Below are 12,371 nucleotides of genomic sequence, written 5' to 3'. Positions count from 1 at the left end.
GGGGTTAATCATCCATTTGCAAGTGGGTGCAATGCTCTGTTAACTTATTACATGTACTGTAAAAGTTTCGTTTGATTTACTGCCTTTTTTCACTGTTTTTCAAATTTTGACAAAATTTGTTTCTCTTAAAGGCACAGTAACGTTTGTTATATTTGCTTGTTAACTTGATTTAAAGTGTTTTCCAAGCTTACTAGTCTCTTTATTAGTTCTAACATGTCTAACATAGAGGAGGCTCTGTGTTTATTATGTTTAAAGCCATGGTGGAACCCCATTTTAGAATGTGTACCAGATGTACTGATTTCATGTTAAACAATAAAGATCATTTTTTGTATTTAAAAACATTATCACCAGAGGATTCTGTCGAGGGGGAAGTTATGCCGACTAACTCTCCCCACGTGTCAGACCCTTTGACTCCCGCTTTAGGGACTCACGCTCAAATGGCGCCAAGTACATCAAGGGCACCCATAGCGTTTATTTTACCAGAGGATTCTGTCGAGGGGGAAGTTATGCCGACTAACTCTCCCCACGTGTCAGACCCTTTGACTCCCGCTCCAGGGACTCACGCTCAAATGGCGCCAAGTATATCAATGGCGCCCATAGCGTTTATTTTACAAGACATGGCAAAGGTTGTGTATAATACACTGGCAGCAGTATTAGTCAGACTACCTGAAATTAAAGGAAAGCAAAACAGCTCTGGGGGTAGATACAGAGCATACAGACGCTTTAAGAACCATGTCTGATACTACCTCACAATATGCTTAGTCTGTGGGTGATATTTGTGACTCAGGGAAGATGATTTAACCTGATTCTGATATTTCTACATTTAAAATTTATGCTTGAGAACCTCCACTTGTTGCTCAGGGAGGCTTTAGCTGCTCTGAATGAATGTGTACAATCGCAGTGCCAGAGAAATTGTGTAGACTGGATAAATAATATGCAGTGCCGGTGTGTACTTATGTTTTTCCAATACCTAAAGAGGTTTACTAAAATTTTTCATAAGGAATGGGATAGACCAGGTGTGCCGTTCTCTTCCCCTCCTATTTTTTAGAAGAATGTTTTCTAATAGTTGCCACCACACGGGACTTATGGCAGACAGTTCCTAAGGTGGAGAGAAGAGTTTCTACTCTAGCTAAGCGTACCACTACCTCTGGCGAGGACTGTTGTGCTTTTTTAGATCCAATGGATAAAAAATGTTTATTCAACAAGGTTTTATCCTGCAGCCCCTTGCACGCATTGCTCCTGTCACTGCTGCTGCGACGTTCTGGTTTGAGTCTCTTGATGAGGCTTTACAGGCTCCATTGGATGAATATATTTGACAAGCTTAGAGCACTTAAGCTAGCCAATTCCTTTGTTTTCTGATGCCTTTGTTCCTTTGACTAGACTAACGGCTAAGAATTCTGTTTTTTACTATACTGGCGCGCAGAGCGCTATGGCTTATATCATGGTCAGCTGTCGTGACTTTAATAAATAAGCTACTTAACTTCCCTTCAAGGGGCAGACCCTATTCAGGCCTAGTTTGAAGGAGATTATTACTTATATCACTGGAGGAAAAGATCATGCCCTTCCTCAGGACAGGTCCAAATCAAGGGACAAAAAAGGCCTAATTTTCGTGCCTTTCGAAAATTCAAGGCAGGTGTGGCATCAACTTCCTCTAAGGCAAAATAAGAGGGAACTTTTGCTCAGTCCAAGGCGGTCTGGAGACAACCGGACCTGGAACAAAGATAAGCAGGTCAAGGAGCCTGCTGCTGCCTCTAAAACAGCATGAGGAACGGACCCCTATCTGGTAACGGATCCTATAGGGGGCAGACTTCATTCTTCGCCCAGGCGTGGGCAAGAGATGCCCAGGATCCCTGGGCATTGGAAATTATACCCCAGAGATATCTTCTGGATTTCAAAGCTTTCCCCCCCAAAAAAGGGGAGTTTTTGCCTTTCACATTTATCTGCAAACCAGATAAAGAAAGAGACATTCTTGCATTGTGTACGTGACCCATTCAGTTCCAATAGAGGAACAGGGACACAGTTTTCCTCAAATCGGTTTGTGGTTCCCAAGGAAAGGAAACCTTCAGACCTATTTTGGATCTAAAAGATCTTAAACAAATTCTTTAGAATTCCATCATTTAAGATGGAAACTATTCGTACCATCTTAACTATGATCCAGGAGAGTCAATAGAGGACTACAATGGATTTGAAGGATGCTTATCCTCACATTACGATGCATAAAGATCACCATCGTTTTTTCAGGTTTGCCTTTCTAGACAGGCATTACCAGTTTGTAGCTCTTTCCTTTGGGTTAACTACAGCCTCTAGAATCTTTATGGAGGTTCTGGGGTCACTTTGGCGGTCCTTAGGCCACGGGGCATAGAAGTGGCCCCTTATTTAGACGACATCCTGATACAGGCGTCAAACATCCAAGTTGCCAAGTCTCATACGGACGTAGTACTGGAATTTCTGAGATCGCATGGGTGGAAAGTGAACAAGGAAAGAGTTCTCTATCCCCAATATCAAGGGTTTCCCTCCTAGGGATTCTGATAGATTTTGTAGAAATTAAAATTTACCTGACGGAGTCCAGGTTGTCAAAGTTTCTAAATTTCTGCCGTGTTCTTCATTCCATCCGCGCCCTTTGGTGGCTCAGTACATGAATGTAATCGGCTTAATGGTAGCGGCAAGGGACATAGTACCGTTTGCACGCCTACATTTCAGACCACTGCAACTATGCATGCTCAGCCAGAGGAACGGGGATTACACAGATTTGTTCTCCTGTTAAATCCGGACCAAGAAACCAGAGATTCTCTTCTCTGGTGACTATCTCGGGTCCATCTGTCCAAGGGTATGACCTTCCGCAGGTCAGATGGGACAATTGTTACAACAGATGCCAGCCTTTTAGGTTGGGATACAGTCTGGAACTCCCTGAAGGATCAGGGATAGCTGACTCAGGAGGAGACCCTCCTTCTAATGAATATTCTTGAACTGGGAGCGATATTCCATGCTCTTCAGACTTGGCCTCAGTTAGCAACTCTGAGGTACATCATATTTCAGTCGGACAATATCACGACTGTGGCTTACATCAACCATCAAGGGGGAACAGAAGTTCCCTAGCAATGTTAGAAGTCTTAAAATAATTCACTGGACAGAGACTCACTCTTGTCTAAAAGCTATCCCTATCCCAGGTGTTGAGAACTGGGAGGCAGATTTTCTAAGTCATCAGACTTTTCATCCGGGGGAGTGGGAATTCCCTCCGGAGGGGTTTGCACAAGATCAAGCAGGAGAGTGCTTTGGTGCTTTTGACAGCGCCTGCGTGGCCACGCAGGACCTGGTATGCAGATCTAGTGGACATGTCATCCTTTCCACCACGGTCTCTGCTTCTGAGATAGGACCCTCTACCTCAGGGTCTTTTCAACCATCTAAATATAACTAATCTGAGATGGACTGCCTGGAGACAGAACGCTTGATGTTATCAAAGCATGGCTTCTCCGAGTCAGTAATTGATACCTTAATACAGGCATAAAACCTGTCTCTAGGAAAATTTAACATAAGATATGGTGTAAATATCTTATTGTTATGAATCCAAGGGTTACTCATGGAGTAAAGTCTGGATTCCCAGGATATTATCTTTTCTCCAAGATGATTTTGAGAAAAGGGTTGTCAGCTAGTTCTTTAAAAGGACAGATTTCTACTCTGTCTATTCTTTTGCACAAGCGTCTGGCAGGTATTCTAGACGTTCAGGCATTTGGTCAGGCTTTGGCTAGAACCAAGCCTGTGGTTAAAAATGTTGCTCCGCCATGGAGCTTAAAGCTGGTTCTTAAGGTTCTTCAAGGAGTTCCATTTGAACCTTTTCATTCCATAGATATCAAACTTCTATCTTGGAAAGTTCCTTTTTGGTAGCTATTTCCTCGGCTCATAGAGTCTCCGAGTTATCTGCGTTGCAATGTGATTCTCCTTATCTGGTTCTCCGTACGGATAAGGTAGTCCTGTGTACCAACCTGGGTTTTTACCTAAGGTGGTATCTAACAAGAATATCACTCAAGAGATTGTTGTTCCATTCTTGTATCCTAATCCTTCTTCAAAGAAGGAACGTCTATTACACAATTTGGACGTGGTTCGTGTTTTAAAGTTTTACTTACAAGCTACTACAGATTTTCATCAAACATTCACCTTGTTTGTTGTCTATTCTGGACAGAGGAGAGGTCAAAGGACTTCAGCAACCTCTCTGTCTTTTTGGTTAAAAAGCATAATTCATTTAGCTTATGAGACTGCTGGACAGCAGCCTCCTGAAGGGATTACAGCTCATTCTACTAGAGCTGTGGTTTTCACTTGGGCCTTTTTTAAATGTGGCTTCTGTTGAACAGATTACAAGACGGAGTCATGGTCTGCATTTCATACTTTTTCAAATTTAACAAATTTGATACCTTGCTTCTTCGGAGGCTATTTTTGGGAGAAAGGGTTTTTTACAGGCAGTGGTAACTTCCGTTTAAGTACCTGCCTTGTCCCTCCCATCATCCGTGTACTTTAGCTTTGGTATTGGTATCCCATAAGTAATGGATGATCCGTGGACTGGATACACTTAACAAGAGAAAACATAATTTATGCTTACCTGATAAATTTATTTCTCTTGTAGTGTATCCAGTCCACGGCCCGCCCTGTCACTTTAAGGCAGGTAATTTTTCCATTAAACTACAGTCACCACTGCACCCTATGGTTTTCCTTTCTCTGCATGTTTTCGGTCGAATGACTGGTAATGGCAGTTAGGGGAGGAGCTATATAGCAGCTTTGCTGTGGGTGGACTCTTGCAACTTCCTGTTGGGAAGGAGAATATATCCCATAAGTAATGGATGATCCGTGGACTGGATACACTACAAGAGAAATAAATTTATCAGGTAAGCATAAATTATGTTTTTTTTATAAGAGTTTGATAGACCGTGTAAATATTAATTAAAGTGGTGGGGTTTATGGTATTTAAAGGGTCATCGTATGTTGGGATGTTTGCACAGTTTTTTGGTGGACGCACATTGGGGTTTATTTATCAAGGATTGAATGGCCCTTGATGCCCCTGTTTCCGCACGAGCCTGAAGGTTTGCCGGAAACAGCAGTTACAAAGCATCGGTCTTAAGACTGCTGTTCCTTAACTTGTCCGCCTGTTCAGAGGCTGCGGACATCAATCCGCCCGATCCTATACGATCGGGCTGATTCACACCGCCTGCTAGCGGCCACAAATTTCCAGGGGGTGGCATTGCAAAAGCAGTTCACCAGAACTGCTTGTGCAATGTTAAATGCTGACAGCGTATATTGTTGGCATTCAGCAATGTCTGTTGGACATGATAAGCTAAAGCGTATCATGTCGGACAGACATTGATAATTCGGCCCCAATGTCTTGAAAAAGGGTCCTACAAAGGTTCCTATTGAAGCTGAAATGTCAACTCTATTTATATGCTTTTTTTATAAATAAACTTTTGTATTTTTAAAATTCAAGTCCTGTGAGTGCCTCTCTGAAGATTTTTGGGCTATTTAAAAGGGTTGATACATCTGGGCTAATCAAGTGATAAGTAGTGAGTGAATGGTTGTCTGTACTCTCTCTCTCTCTCTCTCTCTCTCTCTCTATATATATATATATATACACTGTATATACAGTATATAAATATAAATATATATATATATATATATATATATATATACTGTATATATACATATATATATATATATATATATATATATATACATATATATAACGGGTAAAGTTAGAAATCCGGAAAATCCTGACATTAAAAAAGGATGGAAAAAGGAAGGTTTGGAAAACCTTGGTGCTGCCCCTTTAAATATGAGAGGGTGTGAGGACCAATTTAGTGATGATTGGATTTTTACACGGACTATTGCTGTATCCAATCGCTATACAGTGAAGTTCAAATAACGCCCACATACAAGAAATGACTATGTCTATGACTGGCGAATATGGTTTTAAGAGCAAGGACGCAATTGGCTAAATGTCGACAGAGTGGGCTTTAAAAGATAGGAGGTTACAATGCTCGTTTTGTCAAATTGCAAAAAGGCACATGGAAGCGGCCGAAACGCATTTGCTAGTTGTGTATATAAAACTTTTATTGTTATCCAGACCACTGTGCAAGACTACTCCTGGCACCTGAAGCCGATGATTTCTGCTATCGGCCAGGAATACAGGGGGGTAGTCATCAGTGTCTCTGGCATAGTATTTTAAGGTGGTGTGGTAGTGAGGTAGTCCTGGATAATTAGTTTTTTACCTTCTTACCATTTTTTAGAAATTACCATAATAAAGTTTGGTTTTTAAACTTAGTGTTACCTATAAATCAGATAGCTGATTTCAGTCAGTTTTGTATTGGTGGTGACATCTGATGTGGATAAAGGGTTGAAATACTTCTGTCCCAGTTTGCCTTCCCTGTCTTGTCTTTATGTATTGTACCGCATGTATAGCCCTGTGGAGTCAGTTGGAACATTACAAATAAAGATGATAATAATAATAATAGGGGGTTTGCAAGGTCAGGGTTAAGATCTGATAAGATTATGTAACAAAGTTTAATTTAATATGGGTATGTTCTGATAGAGGGTTTAAAGGTCCATGGGGGACTGAACTGATGTGGGTATGTGGCTCAAAGAGGGGCAACAGGGTAAGGGATGTGAACTGATCAGGGTATGTCATGACTGAGGAGCTGCAGGGCCAGGGCTTTGATCTGATGAGGGCAGACAGAGGGAGAGTAGAAGCTTGAGTTCTGATGTGAATTGATATGAGTATATGAGAGATGGGAAGCAGGGCTACATTTCTGATTTGAGGCTTGATATGAGTATGTAGCTGACAGTGGAGCTGCAGAGCCTGTTGCTTGATCTCATGTGGAAATGTGGTGACAGAGGGATGACAGGGCCAGGGAACTACAGATCCTTGGGGTCTGATGTCACATCAGGGGGAGTCAGGGGGCCAATATGATGTGTGAATAAGGTGACTTATGGTCTGCAGGACCGGGGCATAAACTAATGTTAGCATGTAGTGACAGAGGAACTATAGAGACTTGGGGTCTGATATGATATAGCTATGATGCCAACAGGGGGTCTGCAGGGATGAAGGTCTGTTCTAAGGTGTGATGTGGTTATGTGGCTAATAAGGGCTGCAAGGTCGCAGAATCTTATTCTATTACCTTTCATGCATAGTTTTTGGATCAACGTCATTTTAATATTATGAGGACATTGACTTGATATATTTTTTTTATGTTGCTTTTTAATTTTTGTAGATTAATTTAGGTATGTCTAGATGTATTTGGTATGTAGATGTATTTAGATATTTTGATATGTATTTGGTATATAGATGTATTTAGGTATGTTGAGATGTATTTGGTATATAGATGTATTTAGGTATGTTGAGATGTATTTGGAATATAGATGTATTTGGTATGTAGATGTATTTATATATTTTGATATGTATTTGGTATATAGATGTATTTAGGTATGTTGAGATGTATTTGGTATATAGATGTATTTAGGTATGTTGAGATGTATTTGGTATGTAGATGTATATAGGTATGTTGAGATGTATTTGGTATATAGATGTATTTAAGTATGTTTAAATGTATTTGGTATGTAGATGTATTTAGGTATGTTGAGATGTATTTGGAATATAGATGTATTTGGTATGTAGATGTATTTATATATTTTGATATGTATTTGGTATATAGATGTATTTAGGTATGTTGAGATGTATTTGGTATATAGATGTATTTAGGTATGTTGAGATGTATTTGGTATGTAGATGTATATAGGTATGTTGAGATGTATTTGGTATATAGATGTATTTAAGTATGTTTAAATGTATTTGGTATGTAGATGTATTTAGGTATGTTGAGATGTATTTGGTATGTAGTTGTATTTAGATATTTTGAGATGGATTTGGTATATGGATGTATTTAGGTATGTTGAGATGTATTTGGTATATAGATGTATTTAGGTATGTTGATATGTATTTGGTATGTAGTTGTATTTAGGTATGTTGATATGTATTTGGTATGTAGTTGTATTTAGATATTTTGAGATGGATTTGGTATATGGATGTATTTAGGTATGTTGAGATGTATTTGGTATATAGATGTATTTAGGTATGTTGATATGTATTTGGTATGTAGTTGTATTTAGATATTTTGAGATGGATTTGGTATATAGATGTATTTAGGTATGTTGAGATGGATTTGGTATATAGATGTATTTAGGTATGTTGAGATGTATTTGGTATATAGATGTATTTAGGTATGTTGAGATGTATTTGGTATATAGATGTATTTAGGTATGTTGATATGTATTTGGTATATAGATGTATTTAGGTATGTTGATATGTATTTGGTATGTAGTTGTATTTAGATATTTTGAGATGGATTTGGTATATGGATGTATTTAGGTATGTTGAGATGTATTTGGTATATAGATGTATTTAGGTATGTTGATATGTATTTGGTATGTAGTTGTATTTAGATATTTTGAGATGGATTTGGTATATAGATGTATTTAGGTATGTTGAGATGGATTTGGTATATAGATGTATTTAGGTATGTTGAGATGGATTTGGTATATAGATGTATTTAGGTATGTTGAGATTGATTTGGTATATAGATGTATTTAGGTATGTTGAGATGGATTCGGTATATAAATGTATTTAGGTATATTGAACACTGAAATATTTGTATGCATATAACATACGTACCTAATAAGTTTAATTTTATATATTTATCATTACCCACAGGATTGAGAAAATAAAAATCAATATAATAAAATAAAATAAGAAGAGGTTAGTTTGAGCAATTCATGGAAGCAGGGGCAGCAAAAAAGGAAGACTAAAGATGAGTTAGCAACTAAGAAATGTTGCCACTGAGGTTCTGCAAACAGCAAAGATAAAAAGAGCATCTTGGTTGCAAATGCCCCCTAGGCTCTTCCACTCCTCCAGTAACATTTGGCTGTGAATAATGGGTTCCTCTTGTACAATATCCTGGAGGGTACACTATGTCTGTCCAAGATTACTGCATTCACAATCACACAAGATTCAGCAGCAGTGCCTCAGGAGTAAACATGCAGAGAACTGAGCATGAGAGATCATTTACTTTTCCAATAAAGGTGATTTTGATTAGAGAATTGATTGAACGTGAGGCACTTAAAATGATGGAGTGAATAGAAAAATAAATAAGGGAAAGATCATATGTTACAAACAAAGAATAGAAAGGGGAATGACAGACAGAATTAGACGTAGTTTTATTAACAGAATATGTAACGTATTGCAATACACTTCTACAGATAAAAGTAGCGGAAAATCATATCATAAGACTGTGTGTTTTTAGAATGTTATTATGTAAAGAACATATAGCATAGGAATTTGTATAACAAGTCTTGTGATATGTTCAACTGTTTGAATATTCCTTTATCTCCACACATAGGCGTGCACAGCCTATTGCATTAGGTGTGCACCCAAAAGCAAAAACACACACACACACATATATATATATATATATATATATATATATATATATATATATATATATATATATATATATATATATATATATATGTATATACAAGTAGCCCTCAGTTTACGCCGGGGTTAGGTTCCAGAAGGAATGGTTGTAAATTGAAACCGTTGTAAATTGAAACCTAGTTTATAATGTAAGTCAATGGGAAGTGAGGGAGATAGGTTCCAGGCCCCTCTCAAAATTGTCATAAGTAACACCTAATACATTATTTTTAAAGCTTTGAAATGAAGACTTTAAATGTTAAACAGCATTATAAACCTAATAAAATAATCATCCAACACAGAATATATAATTAAACGAAGTTAAATGAACAAAAACATTTGCTAAACAGCATTATAAACCTAATAAAATAATCACACAACACAGACTTCACGTGCATTTTCCTGCAAACAGTTATTTCTATGCATTCCAATCTGGACTGATTTATAGACTGGAAGTTCTTGTTCCTTTGAAATCTGCTCGATAGATCAGGTCTGGTTAAACTGATTAATTTTAGCTTGATTGACTTTGCTGCAACACAAGCGGACAGCTCCACCTACTGGCTATTTCATTAAATGCACTGCTCCTTAATGCTTTTCAATAGCAGTCACATGACTGGAAAAAGAGGTTGTTATTCTGAAATGGTGTAAATTGAACTGTTGTAAAACAAGGGCCACCTGTATATATAAAACACCTCATATCTTTGAGCCATTATAACTTTTTAATTACATTTTATTAAAATATTTTATATCAGACAGTTTTAATATGAATGTAACTGTACTGTTTAAATACATTTTTTATGTGTTTTGTGCCACTTTTCTGTCTCGCGTAATAGTTAACTGACATGTTTTACATTTGATTGTAGTCAAGAGAAAGGGGTAGATTTATCATAGTGCAAGCGAACATGATACGATGTAGCATATCATGTCCGCTGCACATCGATAAATGCTGACAGCGTATCATTGCACCAGCAATTCTTGTGAACTGCTGGTGCAATGCTGCCTCCTGCAGATTCACGGCCAACAGGCCGCTAGCAGGAAGTGTCAATCAACCCAATCGTATTTGATCGGGTTGATTTCTGTCCGCGGCCTCAGAGCAGGTGGACAAGTTATGGAGCAGCGGTCTTTAGACCGCTGCTTCCTAACTTCTGTTTCCGGCGAGCCTGAAGGGTCGCGCAGAAACAGGGGCATCAAGCTCCATACGGAGCTTGATAAATCGGCCCCAAAGTGTTTACTTTCAACTCGTAATATACACATTACTATGTGTAATCTAGCCCTAACTCAGTATACATAATAATGGAAATTATTGGACGTTTTCCCTCAGGCACAGGAATATATTTTTATCTTTTACTAATTTGTGGGAATCTTTTACATATACCGAGACATTATATTTTGATAACTAATTTATTCAAGGAATTTACACTTCCTAAAGACTGCAATGGGCTTGATATTTATAATAATTATTATTATTACTATTAGTTTCTGTTGTACTTATTCATTATTGATTATTAAATTATTAAATTATTATTTATTTATTTATTTATTTATTTATTTATGTATGCATTTATTTATTTTTGGAGACGCACATCTCGTCTATTTTTTCTTCTTTGCTTTCACAAACAATTTTAACAACCTATATGGTCAACAGTGATGTGAATGCTTTTAAAAGCACCACAACTCATTTTTTAGTCTATGATCTACAAAGCTATATTGGGCACTCTATTTCAGTTTTGAAATTTAATTACTACAGCATTAAATTATTTAAGTATCTTAACTAGTTAAGTCCACAGATGGTCAATATTTCAGGAAGGTAAGAAAAATCCATTCTTAAACAACTAATCTCCACCAAAACATTATCAACAGAAAATTCCCAAAGGAGGAGAGATTGTTTAAACAACCAATGAACTACAAAGCAGACCAAGCTCTTTCATTGAAGGTATAAAATGCAAGGATGCAAAAATAATCTTCAATATTACAGTCTATGGGAATTTTAAGACAGAGAAACAGGCCTGCCTGCAATGCTATTTATTATTGAACACTGAAAAATATTATTTATAAAGTATATTACACAACTTGTTACTTCATTCAGTGAAATATTTTAACATTGCAAGGTCTTGCAGAGATTTTCCTTAAAAAATGTGTTTCTTCTAATGTCCATTCCGTTTCCATAATGGACGACTCAATTGACTATGTGCATGGATCTTTCTACCACCAACATGTAAAACCATAGCTTTTCCATTTGAAAAATCAGGCATTAAAGGGATAAAGGGCCAGATGACTCACCAGCATGGAGGGCAATCATGTAAAATCTTTTTTTAGCAATATATTGTAATACAGGTGTCTTCAAATTCAAACCCCTACATTGCAAGATACACAACACTCAAACTAAAATTTGCCTTTCTAACATTCTTTGAGGAACCCCACAGTATTGACAAGACTTAGAGAATGTCACCAGACCAGAGAGGTTTAGATCACTGGGCCCAAAGCAATACTGTAAAAAAAATTTTGAGTCAGTTTCAAATATAGGATTGTATACCTGTGTTTTTAGTAGCAAATATCAATAGAAAATTAGATAAAATATAACATGTTGGTAATCACCTGAATTGTAAGAGGAGAAGTAACATCTAATTTTAAAGAGGGAGTTCCCCCTTTCAAATGAGGGGCTATTTGTCCATTTGCATGGATTAGGAGAGGAGGACTTGTTAAAGCCCCAGCAATTTATTAACAGTTGTTGCAACTGGTTGCTTTTTGTGGTGATCACTTGCATCTTACAGGGGCTGATGTCAGTGTTTATGGCTGAGATATGGGCTCTGTTAGAGCTCCCGCTAGTATCATTAACAATAAGGAAATGTCTCTGGTACTGAGCACTTCC

General features: G+C 37.6%; 1 protein-coding gene across 1 annotated transcript in view; it reads right to left on the bottom strand.

Moving 5' to 3' along the window:
- SYT3 (synaptotagmin 3) overlaps positions 1-12,371 on the bottom strand; it is a 248,623-nt gene that overhangs the window by 128,379 nt on the left and 107,873 nt on the right. The window lies entirely within an intron of this gene.

Source organism: Bombina bombina, chromosome 8, assembly GCF_027579735.1.
Source record: "Bombina bombina isolate aBomBom1 chromosome 8, aBomBom1.pri, whole genome shotgun sequence".
In the NCBI taxonomy this organism is placed as follows: domain Eukaryota; kingdom Metazoa; phylum Chordata; class Amphibia; order Anura; family Bombinatoridae; genus Bombina; species Bombina bombina.
The sequence above is the reverse complement of the archived record's forward strand: the minus strand, read 5'-3'. Positions and strand labels throughout refer to the sequence as shown.